This window comes from Oncorhynchus nerka, linkage group LG15, assembly GCF_034236695.1.
Source record: "Oncorhynchus nerka isolate Pitt River linkage group LG15, Oner_Uvic_2.0, whole genome shotgun sequence".
Classification (NCBI taxonomy): Eukaryota; Metazoa; Chordata; class Actinopteri; order Salmoniformes; family Salmonidae; genus Oncorhynchus; species Oncorhynchus nerka.
In genome coordinates this window covers 27,772,673-27,788,794 of record NC_088410.1, presented here as the reverse complement: position 1 = coordinate 27,788,794, position 16,122 = coordinate 27,772,673, and the positions used below count along the sequence as shown (strand labels likewise).

The window sequence follows — 16,122 nt, the reverse complement described above, 5'->3', positions numbered from 1 at the left end:
TTTACCTTGACTGCCTCAATACTCTTCACCTGTAGCCCATTCCTACTAGTCCATTTATTGTACCACAGGCTCCTATAGAGTGGATTAGATTTTTACAATGCCTGGAATGCTTTAACCGATCAATCAACAAATATATTTTGTACAGACTGTCTTTAAACATGCACATTTTCTTAACCAATTAGCAATCGAACTGCGTAGTATGAGAATTAGGCCCTTAAATGGATCCATTAAGTTCCAAAGAGGAAGCTGGTAGGCACTAACATGATAGTTTAGCTAGCATAAGATGTCACCCAGGACTTTCGGACAACTTGACATATTTGCCTGTTGTAGTTGACTCTGTTTGGCCAGACTCATGAACATGAATGAAAATTGTATATGCATTGAATATTCTACAAGAAGTTATACTTTGCTGTTGGACAATCTCTTGTCTAGCGTACGTCAACAGACAACTTCATTTAATTTGTCACAGTATGGAATTTTTGGACACGATCTCAATGTGTGTGCAACCTTTTTGCACAACACATTTCTACCGACCCCTGACGTTGCCCCTGCAAAAGCCCCTGGCAGGAACTTCATTAGCCTGCATTAAAAAGTGCACTTGATTAAGCTCACCCAGTGCAATGGATAGTTAGATTTCCCTCTATAAAACCATTGAATTGGTCCACGATCCTCTAGACCCAAATTGCTACAGACAAATCTATCCTACCCTGCCTATCTAAGGTCTTTGAAAGCCAAGTCAGCAAACATATTACCGACCATTTCGAATCCCACTGTACCTTCTCCGCTATGCAATCTGTTTTCAGAGCTGGTCATGGGTGCACCTCAGCCATGTTCACTACGCGCTGTGGTTGGTTTCCTCTTCCAGATTTTACAGGTAGCTGTGTTTTAACTGACTAGGATAAAGAACATTTTTAATATTCCTTGGATTTGTTGCCTGTTAATTGGAGGGATAACCTGCTATCCTCCACCTAAAGGTGTGTTTGTATAGCACAAAGTAATTCAGTTAAAATAACACTTTGTATAGTGCCAATAACTTTATTAAATGATGGCATTTTACTATGCTGAATTATCTTGGTTCCTAGGTACTTATCGATATAAAAAGACACCAGCTCCTATTCTAAAGCAACAAAAGGAACCGGCTCCTATGCCCCAGCAAGAAGGCCTCCCCTCCCGAGTGGTGCAGCGGTCTAAGGCACTGCATCGCAGCGCTAGAGGCGTCGCTACAGACCCGGGTTCAATCAGGGCTGTATCACAAATGGCTGTGATCGGGAGTCCCATAGGGCAGCGCGCAATTGGCCCAGCGTCGTCCGGGTTAGGGGAGGTTTGACCGGTGGGCTTTACAAGTAGCCGGTCACTGTAAATAAGAATTTGTTCTTAACTGACTTGCCTAGTTAAAGAAACTAAACTGTCTCTCTTGTGTCCCAGCAACAAAAGGAACCGGCTCCCATGCCGCCTCGGCAGAAGCAACCAGCTACAATGTCTCAGCAAGTGTGGTGGCTAGCGCAGATATCTTCGGTGAAGCAACCAGCTGCTGTGCCTCAGCAGCTGAAGCGACCAACTGCCATGCAACAGAAGCAACTGGCCCCCATTCCTCAGCAAGTGAGGCACGTGCTCAAAGCCCAAATTTACCCAGCCTCAGCAGAAGCAACAGTTGGCCCCCATTCCTCAGCAAGTGTGACATCTGGTTTAAAGTTGCCCAGCAAGCATCTGGCTCAAACAACGGGCCCCTAAGTGTGACATCTGGTTTAAATGCCCCAGCAACAAAAGCAACCGGCCACTGAGACTCGGCGGCAGACGCAACCGACCGAAATGCCTTTGCAAGTGTGGAGTCCAGCTTGAATGCAGCAGAAGCAACCGGCCCCCATTCCTCAGCAAGTGTGGCATCCTGCTCAAATGCCGCAGAAGCAACTAGATTACTTGTTGGTTATTACTGCATTGTCGGAACTAGAAGCACAAGCATTTCGCTACACTCGCATTAACATCTGCTAACCATGTGTATGTGACAAATAACATTTGATTTGATTTGATTTGGATTTGCATAGTGCCAACTGACGTTTGGTGGAGGAATAATGGTCTGGGGCTGTTTTTGGTGGCTTGGGCAAGACCGCTTTGTTCCAGTGAATGGAAATCTTAACGCTGTAGCGTACAGTAACATTCTAGACAATTCTGTGGTTCCAACTGTGGCAACAGTTTGGGGGAAGGCCCTTTGCCATTTCAGCATGACAATGCCCCTGTGCACAACGCAAGGTCCATACAAAAACAGTTTGGTGTGGAATAATTTGATGGGCCTGCGAAGAGCCGTGACCTCAACCCTATCGAACACCTTTGGGATGAATTGGAACGCCGACTGCGAGCCAGGCCTAATCAATCAACATCAGTTTCTGACCTCATTAATGCTGTTGCGGCTGATTTTTTATTTTTATATACCTTTAACTAGGCAAGTCAACAACAAATTCTTATTTTCAACGACGGCCTAGGAACAGTGGGTTAACTGCCTGTCCAGACTTATTCATCAACCTTAGTCTGAGCCTTAGGGAGAGTACTAAGCTAACATAAGGAATTGTTTTAAAGGTTCAACCATGATCAATTAGCTGCATGAATCTTTGGGACACTTTAGCTATCAACATTTTATCGCAATGTTTTGATAAAATATAGAATTTTGCCTTTGCTACCATAGCCCACAGAAACACATTGAATAACACCTTTTCATTAATGGAAAAGTTTTGTAGTCTATCCATTATCTTGGTGATGGCACATATTTAACCCTTTATGTATGTTGGCACAACTACCTCCATACTTCCATTAGTTTGTATGGGTTACCTTCAGATGAGTACGTGAAACTTGTTGGGGTCGTAGAGCAAAACGGAACCATGTTTGTGAGTCTCCCCTTTCCATAGTGGTCATAATAGTTTGTAGGCCAAACCGTTCAGACGCCACAGACGCTTTCGTGAGAAGATGGAGTTCAGTTATGTCACATGGTCTGACAAACTCAGCTGTAGCTCGGCCCCGTACACCAGATGCGGAAGGGCGACATGGGCAGGCGGATAAAGTGGATTAAGATGCAGCCCATGCAAAAACCTGATATTTCTAGCTTAAATGTATAGATTTTTGTTATTGTTTCCTATATTGATTCACATGAGCGTCAATAGGTTTTTAACCTATAGCTCATTCTTCCTGCAAGTGCATTAATCGATCCACAGGGTCTTAAAAAGTGGATTCAGTGTACTTTGATCTTTACAATGCCTGGAACGGTTTAACCTATCAATAAACAAAGATATTCCCAAACAGACAACAGAACGTCAATAAAGCCTCCTTCACTCATGTTGCCAAACACCCTCGTAAAACTGACTATCCTACCGATCCTTGACTTCAGTGATGTCATTTACAAAATAGCCTCCAACACTCTACTCAGACTGCATCCAATTTGCTATCACAGTGCCATCCATTTTGTCACCAAAGGCCCATATACTACCAACCACTGCGACCTGTATGCTCTAGTTGGCTGGTCCTCGCTACATATTTGTCGCCAAACCCACTGGCTCCAGGTCATCTATAAGTCTTTGCTAGGTATAGCTCCGCCTTATCTCAACTCACTGGTCACCATAGCAACACCCAACCCTAGCACGCGCTCCAGCAGGTATATTTCACTGGTCATCCCCAAAGCCAACACCTCCTCTGGCCACCTTTCCTTCCAGTTCTCTGCTGCCAATGACTGGAACGAATTGCAAAAATCACTGAACTTGGAGACTTATGTCTCCCTCACTAACTTTAAGCATCGGCTGTCAGAGCAGCTTACCGATCGCTGCAGCTGTACACAGCCCATCTGTAAATAGCCCATCCAACCAACTACCTACCTCATCTCCATGTTTGTTTTTGTTTATCTGGTATTTTGCACACCAGTATTTCAACTTGCACATCCTCATCTGCACATATATCACCCCAGTGTAAATTGCTAAATTGTAATTACTTTGTCACTATTGGCCTATTTATTGCCGTACTTCCTTACTTCATTTGCACACACTGTATAAAGATTTTTCTATTGTGTTATTGACTGTACGTTTGTTTATCCCATGTGTATCCGTGTGGTTGTTTTTGTCTCACTGCTTTGCTTTATCTTGGCCAGGTCGCAGTTGTAAATGAGAACTTGTTCTCAACTGGCCTAACTGGTTAAATAATGGCGAAATAAAAAAATAAGAACAAGTCAATTTTTCTAAACCAAGTATTGTTGGTGAAATCATCTAACTACATAGTATGAGAACTCAGACCTTAAATGGATCCATTTAAGTTCCAATGATGAAGCCGGCAAGGCACTAGCAGGGAAGCTTAGCTAGCATAATGTGTCACATGGAACTCATTTCACAAACATTGACACAAATGAGCACAATTGCCTGCTGTAGTCGACTGCCTGTTTGGCCAAAGACTCATGACACGGGATGAAATTGTATATGCATTCTTTGTGAGACACAGAGTAGGTGAACGGATGATCTCCGCATGTCTGGTTCCCACCATGAAGCATGGAGGACTAGGTGTGATGGTGTGGGGGTGCTTTGCTGGTGACATGGTCTGTGATTTATTTAGAATTCAAGGTACAATGGCTACCACACTATTCTGTAGCTATACGCTATCCCATCTGGTTTGCGCTTAGTGGGACTATTGTTTGTTTTTCAATAGGACAAATGACCCAACACATCGCCAGGCTGTGTAAGGTCTATTTGGCCAAGAAGGAGAGTGATGGAGGGCTGCATCAGATGACCTGGCCTCCACAATCACCCGACCTCAACCCAATTGAGATGGTTTGGCATGAGTTGGACCATAGAGTGAAGGAAAAGCAGCCAACAAGTGCTCAGCACATGTTCGAACTCCTTCAAGACTGTTGAAAAAGCATTTCAGATGAAGCTGGTTGAGAGAATGCCAAGAGTGTGCAAAGCTGTCATCAAGGCAAAGTGAGGCTACTTTGAAAAATCTAAAATATATTTTTGCACAACACACTTCTACCGGACGACTGAGGGTGCACCTGCAAAAGCCCCTGGCAGGATCTTAGTTAGCATGAAATAAGGGTGCACTTGATTAAGCTCACCCAGTGCACTGGGTAGGTAGAGTTCACTCTTTGAAACCATTGGATTTGTCCATGAATGCGCAAACCCTTAAGCACACCAGCTGAATGAAATCAAGCGCACCTAATCTCAATTGGGAAATTGGACCAATGGAAATTATGTTCAGTGGCTTGCAGATGTACCTAATTAACCAGCCAGATTAGAAGGGTCTAGGATTCCTTTGTAAGGCGCAGCAAAAAGACAATCAGATACAATATCAGGGATCTTCTGGTAAGGCTTCTGGCTACCATTAGTTCTGAATACTGAGGATTTGAGGAGAAAAATGGCTGTGAGTTTTGAAATGTCTTTGAGGTAAGTTGTACGGCTCTAGTTTGATTCCCTTGTCTTCCATGTTTTAAAGGTATTTAACTGACTAGGATGTTTTTGTTTTTATTTAGAATTACTTGGATTTGTTGCCTGCTAATTGGAGGGATAACCTGTTATCCTCCACCTAAAGGTGTGTTTTGTTCTGCACATATAATTCAGTAAAAGTAACACTGTATAAATAGCAGAACTTCAAATGATGGCATTTTACAATTTGAAACTTTCTTTTCTTTCGTAGGTAATTATAGATATATTCCCCAAAATCAATTAAAAGGAATTGGCCACAATGCAGCGGTAGCTACCGGATCCGTGCCTCGGCAGGTGAAGCAGCCACCAGTAATGCCACTGCAAGCGTCACGACTGGCCCAAATAAGGTGAAGCAACTGGCCACAATGCTTCATCAAGCGACGACTGGCCCAAATGCCTTAGGTGAAGCAACTGGCCATGGTGCCTCGGTAGTGGAAGCAACTGGACACAGTGCCATGCCACCCACATAATGCCTCAGCAATGCTTCATCAAGCGCCACGACTGGCCCAAATACCTTAGCTGAAGCAACTGGCCACAATGCTTCATCAAGCGCCACGACTGGCCCAAATGCCTTAGGTGAAGCAACTGGCCATGGTGCCTCTGTAGTGGAAGCAACTGGACACAGTGCCATACCAGCGGCCACCCATAATGCCTCGGAAGCGGCCACCCACAATGCTTCATCAAGCGTAACGACTGGCCTAAATACCTTAGCTGAAGCAACTGGCCACAATGCTTCATCAAGCGCCACGACTGGCCCAAATGCCTTAGGTGAAGCAACTGGCCATGGTGCCTCGGTAGTGGAAGCAACTGGACACAGTGCCATGCCAGCGGCCACCCATAATGCTTCGGAAGCGGCCACCCACAATGCTTCATCAAGCGTAACGACTGGCCTAAATACCTTAGCTGAAGCAACTGGCCACAATGCTTCATCAAGCGTAACGACTGGCCTAAATACCTTAGGTAAGTCAAGTCGGTACCTCATCAAATCTGGTTCAAATGCCTCTGCGGAAGCCACAGGCGCCCTTGCCTCTGCCATGCCACAGGCGCCCCATAATGCCTCGGAAGCCACAGGCGCCCTTGCCACAATGCCACAGGCGCCCTTGCCTGGCTCAAGCCACAGGCGCCCTGCCTAGGTAAGCCACAGGCGCCCTTGCCTCTCAAACAGGTTCAAATGCCTCTGCGGAAGCCACAGGCGCCCTTGCCTCTGCGGAAGCCACAGGCGCCCTTGCCTCTGCGGAAGCCACAGGCGCCCTTGCCTCTGCGGAAGCCACAGGCGCCCTTGCCTCGGCGGAAGCCACAGGCGCCCTTGCCTCTGCGGAAGCCACAGGCGCCCTTGCCTCTGCGGAAGCCACAGGCGCCCTTGCCTCTGCGGAAGCCACAGGCGCCCTTGGCGGAAGCCACAGGCGCCCTTGCCTCGGCGGAAGCCACAGGCGCCCTTGCCTCGGCGGAAGCCACAGGCCTTGAACAGGAGGGCCAACTCCTCAAGCAACATGGATTTTAGCAGCAGTGGTGTTTCTCAGGATTTTGGGTCTGATGGTGACAATGAAAGCACCCAATGTCTCAGCTCCAGCAGCATTCAAGGCAGCATCGTTGAATAGTCAGTTCTCATCCCAATATATTTACAAATCTGTGTATGAGAATGGCAAAACTGTCTACTCCCAAACCTGCCACACCACTGGGGAGGTTATACCATTTTGATAGCGGAGATACTCTCAAGGACTGTAGTGACGTTGTCATCTCTGAACCAAGCATATCCCCACCTGCTAAAATCTCACAACCTGCTAAAGGAACCCTGCCACAAGGGAAGTCTACTGGGATGTAATGTGCAACTTTTACACTCACCTGCACTTTGCGTTCTGATTTAGAAATCATTTGTACTAATCATCTATCAACAGAATTGCAATGGTAGATTCATCCTTTAGATGACAAATCCAAGTTGTTGCTGACACTTTCTTTAAGCTTCCACTGTATGCTTTTGCGTCGGCCAGGGAGATGCTGCTGCTCATGCTACCCTGCATTACTTGTAAAACAATAAAATATTGTACCTTTTTAAGTACTTCCTTGTGTTTTGAAATACTGTGTGTTTAATGTCTACCTTTGGCTAGCTGGTTGAGAACCGTGTTGGTTGCCAGTGCAATTTGTAGTAAAAGGGAATGTTCCTATTCTTTTGGATTTGAAATATATAATTTATTTTTTATCTTTGCTGCTCGTTGACAAATCCCAAGATTGGCTCTACGTTAAAGCCACTGACCATCAATATCCCGTTCGGGATACTGAAGTATTTATTTTGTGTTGACATGTAAACATCTAATCCTGTTTTACAAAATCCTGAGAACGCTTGTACCCCGGAGATGGGCTACTGTGGCATGTAACCCTCAATTCTGTTTTTGTGGTGAAACGGAGCCTGCACATACATCTCATGGTTGTCTGACTCTGTCAAATTCATTTAAAGTGGGCTACTTGCTCAGTTTGATCCACCATAACTGAGCTTAACGGCTACTTTCACCCCTAATTTAGACAAGTTTCTGCTTACTTCCTTTAGGTAGGCCATTTGTCAACTATATTTTAATACATGCAGCTTCTCTTCTGTCATAACTTGTTGCCCCAGAAGACTAAATTAGTGCTCACAAATGTCTTACGTTGATAGAATAAATGCATTAGTAATCTAAACGGGTAAAATGATTTAAGGACCAGGTAGCATGCTAGAACACAGTGGAAACATTGGTCCTGTGCCAAATGTCATTTTGACAGATTTTAAGGAAATGGAATGCTGAGAATGGTAACTTCAGTTAGTCTTGGGTGTGTATTGAATGTGATTGAAATGCTGTCTGCTTGCAAAAGTGTCAAAGATGACACATTACATGTGCATTTTCCCCGAGAGGCTGATAGAAATATTTATCCACTCCTGTTCCCAAGACAATTGAAAGATTCATTTTTATCATTTCACTGCAACTGAAGTTAATATAAACTCTGCAAAAAAAGAAACGTCCTCTCACTGTCAACTGTTTATTTCCAGCAAACCTTAACGTGTAAATATTTGTATGAACATAAGATTCTACAACTGAGACAAACTGAACAAGTTCCACAGACAGACATGACTAACAGAAATGGAATTGTGTCCCTGAACAAAGGGGGAGTCAAAATCAAAAGTAACCGTATCTGGTGTGGCCACCTGCTGCATTAAGTACTGCCGTGCATCTCATGGACTGCACCAGATTTGCCCGTTCTTGCTGTGAGATGTTACCCCACTCTTCCACCAAGGCACCTGCCAGTTCCTGGAGATTTCTAGGGGGAATTACCCTAGCCCTCACCCTCCGATCCAACTGGTCCCAGATGTGCTCAATGGGATTGGGATCTGGGCTTTTTCGCCTGCCATGACAGAACACTGACATTCCTGTCTTGCAGGAAATCACGAGCAGTATGACTGGTGGCATTGTCATGCTGGAGGGTCATGTCAGGATGAGCCTGCAGGAAGGGTACCACATAAGGGAGGAGGATGTCTTCCCTGTAACACACAGTGTTGAGATTGCCTGCAGTGACAAGCTCAGTCCGACGATGCTGTGACACACTGCCCCAGACCATGACGGACCCTCCACCTCCAAATCGATCCCGCTCCAGAGTACAGGCCTCGGTGTAACACTAATTCCTTCAACGATAAATGCGAATCCGACCATCACTCCTGGTGAGACACAACCGTGACTCGTCAGTGAAGAGCACTTTTTACCAGTCCTGTCTGGTCCAGCTACGCTGGGATTGTGCCCATAGGCGACGTTGTTGTCGGTGATGTCTGGTGAGGACCTGCCTTACAACAGGCCTACAAGCCCTCAGTCCAGCCTCTCTCAGCCTATTGCGGACAGTCTGAGGACTGATGGAGGGATTGTGCATTCCTGGTGTTTATAAAAAAATATGTATTTCACCTTTATTTAACCAGGTAAGCTAGTTGAGAACAAGTTCTCATTTACAACTGCGACCTGGCCAAGATAAAGCAAAGCAGTGCGACACAAACAACACAGAATTACACATGGAACAAACAAGCGTACAGTCTATAACATAATAAAAAATAAAGAAGTCTATATACAGTGTGTGTCTGCCAATAAGGATACGGTGATTGACAGAGTCAAAATCCTTGGCCAGGTAGATGAAGACTGCTGCACAGTACTGTCTTTTATCGATAGCGGTAATGATATCGTTTAGTACCTTGAGCGTGGCTGAGGTGCACCTGTGACCAGCTCGGAAACCGGATTGCACAGCGGAGAAGGTAGGGTGGGATTCAAAATGGTCAGTGATCTGTTTATTAACTTGGCTTTCGAAGTCTTCAGAAGGGAAGGGCTGGATGGATATAGATCTATAACAGTTTGAGTCAAGATTGTCACCCCCTTTGAAGAGCGGGATGACCGTGGCAGCTTTCCAATCTTTAGGGATCTCGGACGATACGAAAGAGAGGTTGAACAGACTGGTAATAGGGGTTGCAACAAGGGCGGCGGATAATTTTAGAGGCTCCAGTTTGTCTAAGCCAGCTGATTTGCACTGGTCCAGAATTTGTAGCTCTTTCAGAACATCTGCTATCTGGAATTGGGTGAAGGAGAAGCTGGGAGGCTTGGGCAAGTAGCTGCGGCAAGTAGCTGTGTAACTCTGCAGTTGTTGCTATCCTGTACCTATCCCGCAGGTGTGATCTTCAGATGTGCCGATCCTGTGCAGGTGTTGTTACATGCGGTTTGTCACTGCAAGGACGATCAGCTGTCTGTCCTGTCTCCCTGTAGTGCGGTCTTAGGCGTCTCACAGTACGGACATGGCTATTTATCACCCTGACCCCATCTGCAGTCCTCATGCCTCCTTGCAGCAGGCCTAAGGCACATTCATCCAGATGACCAGGGACCCTGGTCATCAGAGTCAGTAGAAAGGCCTCTTTTAGTGTCCTAAGTTTTCATAACTGTGACCTTATTTGCCTACTGTCAGTAAGCTGTTAGTGTCTTAACGACCGTTCAAGAGGTGCATGTTCATTAATTGTTTATGGTTCATTGAACAAGCATGTGTTTAAACACTTTACAATGAAGATCTGTGAAGTTATTTTGATTTTTACAAATGATCTTTGAAAGACAGGGTCTTGAAAAAGGGACGTTTCTTTTTGCTGAGTTTATTACATGTCAAATCAAATCAAATCAAATCAAATGTTATTTGTCACATACACATGTTTAGCAGATGTTAATGCGAGTGTAGCGAAATGCTTGTGCTTCTAGTTCCGACAATGCAGTAATAACCAACAAGTAATCTAGCTAACAATTCCAAAACTACTACCTTATAGACACAAGTGTAAGGGGATAAGAATATGTACATAAAGATATATGAGTGAGTGATGGTACAGAGCGGCATAGGCAAGATACAGTAGATGGTATTGAGTGCAGTATATACATATGAGATGAGTATGTAAACAAAGTGGCATAGTTAAAGTGGCTAGTGATACATGTATTACATAAAGATGCAGTAGATGATATAGAGTACAGTATATACATATGAGGCGCTGCTGCGCCTTCTTCACGATGCTGTCTGTGTGGGTGGACCAATTCAGTTTGTCTGTGATGTGTACGCCGAGGAACTTAAAACTTACTACCCTCTCAACTACTGTCCCATCAATGTGGATAGGGGGGTGTTCCCTCTGCTGTTTCCTGAAGTCCACAATCATCTCCTTAGTTTTGTTGACGTTGAGTGTGAGGTTATTTTCCTGACACCACACTCCGAGGGCCCTCACCTCCCTGTAGGCCGTCTCGTTGTTGTCGGTGGTCAGGCCTACCACTGTTGTGTCGTCGACAAACCTAATGATGGTGTTGGAGTCGTGCCTGGCCTTGCAGTCATACGTGAACAGGGAGTACAGGAAGGGACTGAGCACGCACCCCTGAGGGGCCCCTGTGTTGAGGATCAGTGTGGCGAATGTGTTATTCCCTAATCTTACCACCTTGGGGCGTCCCGTCAGGAAGTCCAGGATCCAGTTGCAGAGGGAGTTGTTTACTCCCAGGGTCCTTAGCTTATTGATGAGCTTTGAGGGCACTATGATGTTGAATGCTGAGCTCTAGTAAAAAAATATCAGTGTGGAGTGCAATACAATTGCATCATATGTGGATCTGTTAGGGCGGTATGCAAATTGGAGTGGGTCTAGGGTTGCTGGGATAATGGTGTTGATGTGAGCCATGACCTGCCTTTCAAAGTACTTCATAGCTACAGACGTGAGTGCTACGGGTCGGTAGTCATTTTGGCAGGTTACCTTAGTGTTCTTGAGCACAGGGACTATGGTGGTCTGCTTAAAACATGTTGGTATTACAGACTCGGACAGGGAGAGGTTAAAAATGTCAGTGAAGACACTTGCCAGTTGGTCAGCATCCGACGAGTGTCAGAGCCGGTGTAGTACGATCAATCTTAGTCCTGTATTGCTTGTTTGATGGTTCGTCGGAGGGCATAGCGGGATTTCTTATAAGCTTCCGGGTTAGCGTCCCGCTCCTTGAAAGCGGCATCTCTAGCCTTTAGCTCAGTGCAAATGTTGCCTGTAATCCATGGCTTCTGGTTGGGGTATGTACGTACGGTCACTGTGGGGACGACGTCATTGATGAACTTATTGATGAAGCCAATGACTGATGTGGTGTACTCCTCAATGTCATCGGAGGAATCCCGGAATATATTCCAGTCTGTGCTAGCAAAACAGTCCTGTAGCTTAGCTGCTGCTTCATCTGACCACTTTTTTATTGACCAAATACTTATTTTCCACCATAATTTGCAAATAAATTCATTAAAAATCAATGTGATTTTCTAGATTTTTTTTTCTCATTTTGTCTGTCATAGTTGAAGTGTACCTATGATAAAAATTACAGGCCTCTCTCATCTTCTTAAGTGGCAAAACTTGCACAATTGGTGGCTGACTAAATACTTTTTTGCCCAACTGTATATACACTGCTCAAAAAAATAAAGGGAACACAATGTAACTCCAAGTCAAGCACACTTCTGTGAAATCAAACTGTCCACTTAGGAATCAACACTGATTGACAATACATTTCACATGGTGTTGTGCAAATGGAATAGACAACAGGTGGAAATAATAGGCAATTAGGAAGACACCCCCAATAAAGGAGTGGTTCTGCAGGTGGGGACCACAGACCACTTCTCAGTTCCTATCTTCCTGGCTGATGTTTTCATCACTTTTGAATGCTGGCGGTGCTTTCACTCGTGTGGTAGCATGAGACGGAGTCTACAACCCACACAAGTGGCTCAGGTAGTGCAGCTCATCCAGGATGGCACATCAATGCGAGCTGTGGCAAGAAGGTTTGCTGTGTCTGTCAGCGTAGTGTCCGGAGCGTGGAGCGCTACCAGGAAACAGGCCAGTACATCCCAGGAGACGTGGAGGAGGCCGTAGGAGGGCAACAACCCAGCAGCAGGACCGCTACCTCCGCCTTTGTGCATGGAGGAGCACTGCCAGAGCCCTGCAAAATGACCTCCAGCAGGCCACAAATGTGCATGTGTCTGCTCAAACGGTCAGAAACAGACTCCATGAGGGTGGTATGAGGGGCCCGATGTCCACAGGTGGGGTTGTGCTTACATCCCAACACCGTGCCGGACGTTTGGCATTTGCCAGAGAACACCAAGATTGGCAAATTCGCCACTGGCGCCCTGTGCTCTTCACAGATGAAAGCAGGTTCACACTGAGCACGTGACAGACGTGACAGAGTCTGGAGACGCCGTGGAGAACGTTCTGCTGCCTGCAACATCCTCTAGCATGACCGGTTTGGTGGTGGGTCAGTCATGGTGTGGGGTGGCATTTCTTTGGGGGGCCGCACAGCCCTCCATGTGCTCGCCAGAGGTAGCCTGACTGCCATTAGGTACCGAGATGAGATCCTCAGACCCCTTGTGAGACCATATGCTGGTGCGGTTGGCACTGGGTTCCTCTAATGCAAGACAATGCTAGACCTCATGTGGCTGGAGTGTGTCACAAGTTCCTGCAAGAGGAAGGCATTGATGCTATGGACTGGCCCCCCGTTCCCCAGACCTGAATCCAATTGAGCACATCTGGGACATCATGTCTCGCTCCATCCACCAACGCCACGTTGCACCACAGACTGTCTAGGAGTTGGCGGTTGCTTTAGTCCAGGTCTGGGAGGAGATCCCTCAGGAGACCATCCGCCACCTCATCAGGAGCATGCCCAGGCGTTGTAGGGAGGTCATACAGGCACGTGGAGGCCACACACACTACTGAGCCTCATTTTGACTTCTTTTAAAGACATTACATCAAAGTTGGTTCAGCCTGTAGTGTGGTTTTCCACTTTAATTTTGAGTGTGACTCCAAATCCAGACCTCCATGGGTTGATACATTTGATTTCCATTGATCATTTTTGTGTGATTTTGTTGTCAGCACATTCAACTATGTAAAGAAAAAGAGGAATATTTCATTCATTCAGATCTAGGATGTGTTATTTTAGTGTTCCCTGTATTTTTTTGAGCAGTGTATATATATTGAACTACTTTTGACATTGGTCTCGTCCCAAAAAATACACTGATTTTAGTTTTAGTTTCGGTTGCAGAACGTTTTGCTACGCTGTGCCCTACTGAACATAACTATGATTTATTTGTCTCAGTTTCTGTTTGTGCTGGTAAACGGGCTGAAGTCCCCAAAACATCTCTGGGCATTTACGACAGCGAGTCAGCCATGAATTGGCTCATGCCCGAGGGAGAGATCTCCACTCACTCATAAGAGGCGATCTCAAGGTCTGAGGTGAAAACAAACCTGAGTTCAAATAGCATTGGTTTTCTTTCAAATGCCTTTGAGGGATGATTGAGCCTGCCCGGAGTGACAGATAAACTCTCAATTAAGAGCACCTAAAAAAGTATTTGAAAGAAACAAATGAATTTTGAACCCATGTCTATGGAGCAGTATACGTTTAAGTGGCTTTGATAATATATAGAAAGCAGCAGTGAACTATACTGAGTTGCCTCTATATAATCTATCTACATTGCTTCTCAAATACTTTTTTCTTAATTTTAGGAGGTGAAGCAGGCACTAGTACCTGATCCTAAAACTGAGTTGTAAAACAAGCAAATAAATGAATGTAAATAATAATTGTGTCTGTTTTGGAGTCCGTATTGATTTCTGCCTGAATCTGATGTAGGCTATGTGTGTGCTCTGGTTGGCATGGTGTGTCTTTATGTGAGGACTGCCATCTGCAAGTTGACAACAGCTCAGTGGCTACTCACCACTGAGATTTTGGATCTGATGGTTACAATCGCAACTGACTGACCTCAGTAGACTAATAGGGCCTGGAGGGTCTAACAGAGAGAAAGAAGAATTGGAATCTGTCTTCAGAAAAAAATAACAGTTGAGGATTTCAAATGCAATCGCAAAGAAACAACAAATACAATGGAATGTGATGCAGTATAATACAATATGTGTATTTTCATGCAAATGCTACATTTAAATGCAGACCTGTATTCAAAAACATGTGTATTTCAGTATCTGAGTTATAATATCTGGGTTATAATACAAATGGTATTATTTGACAGTATTTTCAAATACTTATTTAATACATTGGAGTGTAAAATAGTGTGTGATTTTGAGTTTTTCAAACACTTTCCAAGTGTATTTCCAAATACATAACATTTAACTACTTATCTTTTCAAATAAAAGATCAGAATACTTACTTTGAATGTATGTGAAATTAATAGAAATATTTTAAATAGTATTTGAACCCGGTCTGATTTAAGTGACATACATTTGCCTTCCAGTTACAGTAGGTCAGCCTACAGCAGTGGAAGAGGGGAGTTAGTGCAGATTTCTAGACATTAAGGGCCGTACAATAACGTGCAGAAGGATTGGAGCACTTTCGGGGTGAATATAAAAGACCAGAATAAAGAACAGATTGTCTGCCTGCTGTGCTGAAAGAAACAGGAGAAGAAAAGGACATTGGAATTTTCAAGGCACAGACTTTGAATCAAGTATAATTATCAGAGATGGAATGCAAGCGGAAACATCAGTCGGAATAGGGGGAAAACACTTTGGCTGATTTAAGGGGCTGGAGATATATGCATAGCTATCTAATCAGTTGCATTCGAGTTTATGAGTTTGTGGATGTGTACTGCAATCAAAGTTGAGACAACATTGGAAAAAAGCTTCCACAAAGGAGGGGTAGACGGTCAGAGGATGAGGAGATGGGTTGTTGTCTTGTGTTTTATTTCATCCACATGAGGGGAGACATTTTATGGAGATAGTGGGAACCTTCGAGCTGATCACTATTGTCAAGTCGATGACAATTGTTGGTCACCGCCTTTCAAAGTGTTTTGCGTTCTGGGGATAAAACATTTACCCGTGAGTCTATATGTCGACTGCATGAACTTTACAAAAATCTGCAGAATCTCCAAGTTTCTGCAATTGCTCTTCACCAACTTCATCCTGCAGCCATCACCTGTCATGTGGGGTCTCCATTGTCACCCAATCATTATTGTTTTTGTTTAACCCACGCGAACAAGAACATGACTGAAACAGGAACCAATTTGCTGCAGTTAATGTGTAGCCTACAGTGCATAAACTAATGATGTGATTGAGGCTCTCTCTCTCATTTATTGATTGTATAATGTAACATAAATTATTTCAGTTTTGAGTGGGTGTTGGAGACATGTTTTTTGACATTATAAAGGAAACCTTTTATAA

At 44.7% G+C, this 16,122-nt stretch overlaps 1 long non-coding RNA gene across 1 annotated transcript; it reads left to right on the top strand.

The window, feature by feature from the left end:
* The first annotated feature begins 5,294 nt into the window (after positions 1 to 5,294).
* Positions 5,295 to 5,746, top strand: LOC135560160 (uncharacterized). The gene is made up of 3 exons (XR_010458728.1): positions 5,295 to 5,405; positions 5,492 to 5,550; positions 5,656 to 5,746. It is a non-coding gene; the product is annotated as an uncharacterized LOC135560160 (long non-coding RNA).
* The last annotated feature ends 10,376 nt before the right edge of the window (positions 5,747 to 16,122 follow it).